Source organism: Melanostigma gelatinosum (genome assembly GCF_949748355.1).
Source record: "Melanostigma gelatinosum genome assembly, chromosome: 4".
Lineage (NCBI taxonomy): Eukaryota > Metazoa > Chordata > Actinopteri > Perciformes > Zoarcidae > Melanostigma > Melanostigma gelatinosum.
Window position 1 is genome coordinate 13,503,091 of NC_136637.1, and position 6,048 is coordinate 13,509,138.

Consider the following 6,048-nt stretch of genomic DNA (forward strand, 5'->3'; position numbering starts at 1 on the left):
CTGAGAAGATTGACGAATTTTACACAGCAGAATATACACAAATTCATATAGAAATCATTTACATGGATGTCTTATTGTGGGTTTAAATAAATAAAACAAAAAGGTGACAGTCACAATGGTCATCTGTGTGACAGCAACACCAACACATCAGAAGTGTATTGTCCTCTCTACTGGTTGTCCTATTAGTAAAGGCTTTATATAGGATGAGAGCTAATTTCACTGTAACCTTAAGTACAAGATGGTCAAATGAGATATTACAAATGGACTAATGTCTTAATTTGGAGACACTCATGGTTTCCATCTGTGAGCCGGCAGCACCCCTACACACACACACACACACACACACACACACACACACACACACACACACACACACACACACACACACACACACACACACTCACACACCCAGCATGCAATCTGCCCCAAAGAGGCGGGTCTATGAAGCAGTTTAGCCAAGGATGCTTTAATGCTGATTAAAGATATAAATGAGTGACATACAATTTAGCCAATCAGCGTCCTCAAATAGATTCCGCTCTACTAGCCAACTAGTAGCGCGTTTCCGTCCGGACTAGTCTCTGCAGGCGAGCACTGCTCCTCCAAGAGCCGTTTCAGAGGAGAACTTTGGCGGAGAAACTGTACAATCAGACAGCAGGAAAGGGAAGCAGTACGCGAAGCTTCTCCAGTAGCTGTACACAGACAGGTTTGGCCAGCTGGATGACGTCATGCTAATAACTTATTTAGCTTTTTAAAACAACGGGGACAGATCCAGCACGGACAGTTAGGGAGTGAGAGACATGAAGCACCTGCTGAGACATGATATATAGTTATAAATACATCATTATATATATATATATATATATATATATATATATATATATATATATATATTCTTTTTTATTTTTATTTTTTTTAATTTTCTTTTTTTTGTGTGTGTGTGTGTTTTATATTATCGTGAATATTATTATATGATATATATATATCATTATATGATATATTATTATATTATACAGCATATTATTGTATTATTTATATATTATTATATTATACTGAATTCCCTGTGTGGGTGACACAAATAAGATGTCCTGACGTGTTTGTCAAAGTGTTATTTACTGCTTTTTTCATGTTGGAATACAAGTTAAATATTTAACTGCAAAGTAGTAATACATGTTTGATACCTTAATTGTTTTGCATTAAATCATTCTGGGATGTTTGCTGAAATTGATTGGATGTGGCACAGCCCTACAGAGAACATGTTCCACCAGCTGCCACTGCGTATAGCCATCTGACACTAGCCCAGAGTTCAGCATATTCATCTAGCAAACTATACCTACCTTGGAGTGTTACAATAGCCAGTATTATTTTATTCAATGTGTCCATCCAGGCAAATTGGTGGATCCAAATGTTGTTAAAAAAACAAACATATGATATAATTTCTTTGTAATCATCCAAAATAATATTAAGTGTATGGGTATTTTTCCAAGTAGGCCACTGACGCGCCGTGCTGAGTGGGCCGGTCTGACAGTAAACTCCCGGGCCACTTTTTCCCCCTAGTCCACCCCTGGGTACAGTAGCGGGGGATTTCTGTGTGCCTCTGTGTGTGTTTGTGTGTTTACAGTGTATGTGACATTCAATCCCATAAATCCTCTGTCACACTCGCCAAGAGCTGCCTTTGCAATGCCACACACATTTAGAGCAGCCCCTGATCATGACCAGGCAAAACAAATTGGCTTTATGCTGTTTTATCAGTTCGAAGAAAAACCTCTAATTTATTATTATGCTGTTACAAGGTGACAGAGAACTGAATGTTGGCACGTTACAACAGACGCAAACCTTAAAGCTGCTATAATCAATATTTTTTATAGAAATTATGGCTCAAATCATAATGTTTGAATTGAAATGATTTGCTTGTTCTCTGGGCTCTACAGAGCATTTTAGCTTCTTTCAGCTCATTGTTTTGTTTGTTTTTTTAGTTGCTTTGTGACTGCTGGATGTGTAAATAGGAAACTGTTTCCTAACACGTTCACCGTAACAACTTTATAGGACATCAGTGCTGTGTTTATGTGTTTTTATGTATTTATTATCTATATCCATAAATGGACAAAACTGATGCAGCACCCATCGCAAAAAGTGATGATCAGATCAACCCAAACAGCTTCACTAGCAACAAACCCCAACAACAGCCATTCTATTTTAAATGCCTGTAAACGGTATTATCGTAGTGCTGTTGTTAGTCTCCATCACAGCTGCAGTCACTTAACACAGGCTTGTGAAGTGGGAAGGGGAAGGCCACTATTTTTAAACTGCCAGTAAGATACCAAAACTCTGCTGACAACAGCACAGTTAGAAAGCTGACCTGCATGACACCTGAAGTGGTATATAAATAAACATGTCAAAACATTTCATCACCTGCAGTTCTACAACCACATCACCCTTTGTCCCCGCAGTGATTCCTTCATTTACTCTTCTACACTCTTTGTCTGTGTTTGCATTTGGGTCCACAAAATACTGAACGTAACCAAATCTTGACTTCTGTGGTACCATAATGATTTCACTGGTTCGTTATTAAGGTTGATGTTGAACTCTGCAAGACATTTCTGCTGTAACAGCTGCTGGGTCTATAGCGTGAAGCCATCCTTCAATGATGTTTGGCCCATTTAAGCCCAGAACATGTCAGGATGGTGGGGCAGCGGTCAGGGATGTCTCCCTGCAGCTGGATTTAGATTAGTCAGGTGGTTCCACATCTTGGCTTCTCAGTTCCTCCAGCTCTTGTGTCTTCACAGGACCCTGTCAAGTGTCAGTGCAATGGTGTTTATATCAATGGGGAACCTCCACTGCTTGTAAAATGCCTGCAGTCATTGACCTGTCGTTTCCTGAAGCCAAGACTGATGATCTGTCCGGGCAGTTCTGGACTGATTGTCCAGCAGTCACAAATTAGACAATGTTACTGATCACCCAAGGTTTAAAACAGTATATAGTTTATACAGCAGTAAAGTCTGCTCATTTTCTGTTGTGTGTTCCCAGAAGCAATAAAGCAGGAAATGCCAAAGAACATTTTGAAACTAAATCAAATGCTCTGTTTCTGTGTGAAATCTGCCCCCCCCAGGCAACACTATCTAAGATACAAATTCCTATTATTCACACACACACACACACTCTAATGCAGCAATTTACCTAACCCTTCACTCCATGTCACACAATCCGTTCAATTGTGTGGAAATATATACTGAAAGTGTGTGATTCAGCCAAAAGAGATCAGCAGTAATACAACAGTTTTCTCATAAAACAACCATCCTGAAACGCTTTTACAGAGACATTAACCTCAACACATTTAAACATGCAAACTATCTCCCTTAAAAATGATTTGTTTTGTTGGTCAACAACCCCCAGCATCTCAACACCACTCCACATGTTACAATATTAGAAACCCACAAACCACTAAAGAACGTTAACAATAGCATGAGTGCATCTGCATTGCCATTTTAGTCTTCAATGCTGCATCTTAATCACGAAACAACGTTGCTATTTGAGAGACTATATGAGCATAGCTGCGAGTGCGGGTCATGGGATAATTAATACACTATAACTGAGTTTTTGCTTGTTTGAGGCTTGCGATGTACCCTTAAATGGATGGCAATGTCAACCTGTTGGTCAATTTGTTTGGTCCACATGTTAATATTTCAACAACTATTTGACGGATTGCCTTTTTAGTTTTCATACAGACATCCATGATCCTGCTACACACAACTACACCATTCAAAACATACAACTCACATAAGCAGCTGCACTAGAAAACCAAAACAAAGACTTTCCAAACAAATGAACCATCCACGAATCTAAGTGCACAGTTTTTCTATCATTGACCATTCACTGGAGAGACCATGTGAAAACATATTTGTATGTCAAGACTGGGGGAGAGCATCCCTGGAGGCATGACAATTTCCCGGCAGCCTTAAGATAACAACAGTGCACAGTGTAGTTGTACAACGACCCTTACGTTTTCCTTTTTTTAAGGATCATTTATTTTAATGGACCTAAGCATACATGCCCAGTTTTCCAGACATATCCGCTTTCACAGCAACAGGTCTTTTACCGAGTGAACAAGCACTGAGGGGTTAAGTGCCTTCATGGATAATGCTTAACCATCATCATGTATTCAGTTTCCACCATCACAACGTCACAGCTTCTCTAAGGCAACAGTCCTGCATACAAACAAAGTTCTCTCGGTTAAATGTCATTATTGTGTGAAAGAAAGGTACACTCACTCCAATATAATATAAGTCTAATCGTGAAGTGTGATGCCATCGTTCACGTTTCTGATATTGTTTTATTTGTCTGTCCAATTTTAGAGCAGACATTTTGAGATGTAAACAATAAGAACAGATGCACATACACCACTGGTTTGCAACACAATAAATAAATAAAATCACAAATATTACAAATAAAATAGAGCACCAGTGGTTTATAAGTCCATACTATTCACTCTAGCAGGGATGCAAAGATGAAAGCAAGTTGTCTGATGTTTTGCAGGCTCTTTATTTCTCCATGGGGTGATAAGATGATGATTCATACTGTGAGAAAGTTGTGGTTTAATTTAGTTTTAACAAACAGTTGAACCAGTCAGCCCCGTGGAAGGTCTGCCCTAAAGTTTGTTTCTCATTTCCCATCAAAATTGAGTGCTCATGTATTGTACATTTCTTTCATTTAATGCACACGTCATATGTTTAATCTAGTTAGTAGCAGCAGCACCTCTTTATTGTAACATCCATGAAGATGTCTTCCTGCTCGTCTATTCACCCTAACCCAAAGGACTTCCATGTCCCCACTGGTATCAAGATGTTTTTTTTCCAAACCTCTGCGTGTGTGTGTGTGTGTGTGTGTGTGTGTGTGTGTGTGTGTGTGTGTGTGTGTGTGTGTGTGTGTGTGTGTGTGTGTAACAGTTTGACATCTATATGAGACTTGTGCCTAATGATGTCGGATAATCACGAAAATGGTTCTCATCCATCAGAGCTGAATCCGTGAAAGTGCGTCAGCAGAGAAAGTTAGAGAAGGGGAAAAACTGAAGAGTGCAGCAGTAACCTTACTTTACAATGAATCACGAATTTGGGGGGAGTTATTTTCAATGACCCTAAATTTCCTCCTGGATAGTTAAACACTGACACTGCAGTCCTGTGTTTCCCACATCGGAGCCCCTAACTGGTCACATATGAGAGGAGATGAAGTCGTGAACAGCAGCATCGTAATGCAGCATATTGATACGGTCTGTTTTCGTTACCGTCAGTGTTGAAATGCTGCAACTCTACTCAGAGGGAACATCTCTGAGATGAAATCACCATATACGTATGTCGCATCATCAAGCAGACCTTTTTACAGGGAACTGTTTTATCACATTGACTTCCAAAGGGGAGACATGACATGTTTTGAACTCATGGATGATGTTACTGACTGTTGACTAACAGAACAAGTTTTTGTCCTACTTTTCCTGTAAGCACACTTCGTACATGTATTCAAGTCCTGTACTTAAGTGGAATTTTGAGGTCATATGTCCTTCTTATTCTACTTCTACTCCACTTAATTAGTTTGACAGCTGTAGTTACTGATCAGATAAAGATTTTGAGTTTCTCCACAACAATTCACACAAAAGCACCGCTTAAAATATTGTGTTTAACAAAATAAGTCACGTATCGTGAAAAAAGCATAAAAAACGAGAAATCAACTAAAGATATCTTAGTTGACTTTCACCAAAACGACAATGAGTCGACAAATTGACAAAAAGAGGGCAGCCCTAAAAAATACAAAGTAAAACGTTGCAATAGGATATTTACTTATAATGGGGTAGTTTTAGATTGTGGTACAGATTATTTTACTGAAGTAAATGATCTGTACTTGTTCCACCAATGAGCACACTGTGCGTGATTCAAGACGGCAGCAGTGTAGTGCATGTGTTGTACGCTGCTGCCCTCTAGTGATCAAAATGAGACACATCAAGAAACAAATTCTGTACAACCTGATGAATGCTGCGTCTGTTTTCTGTTTACTATTTATTGT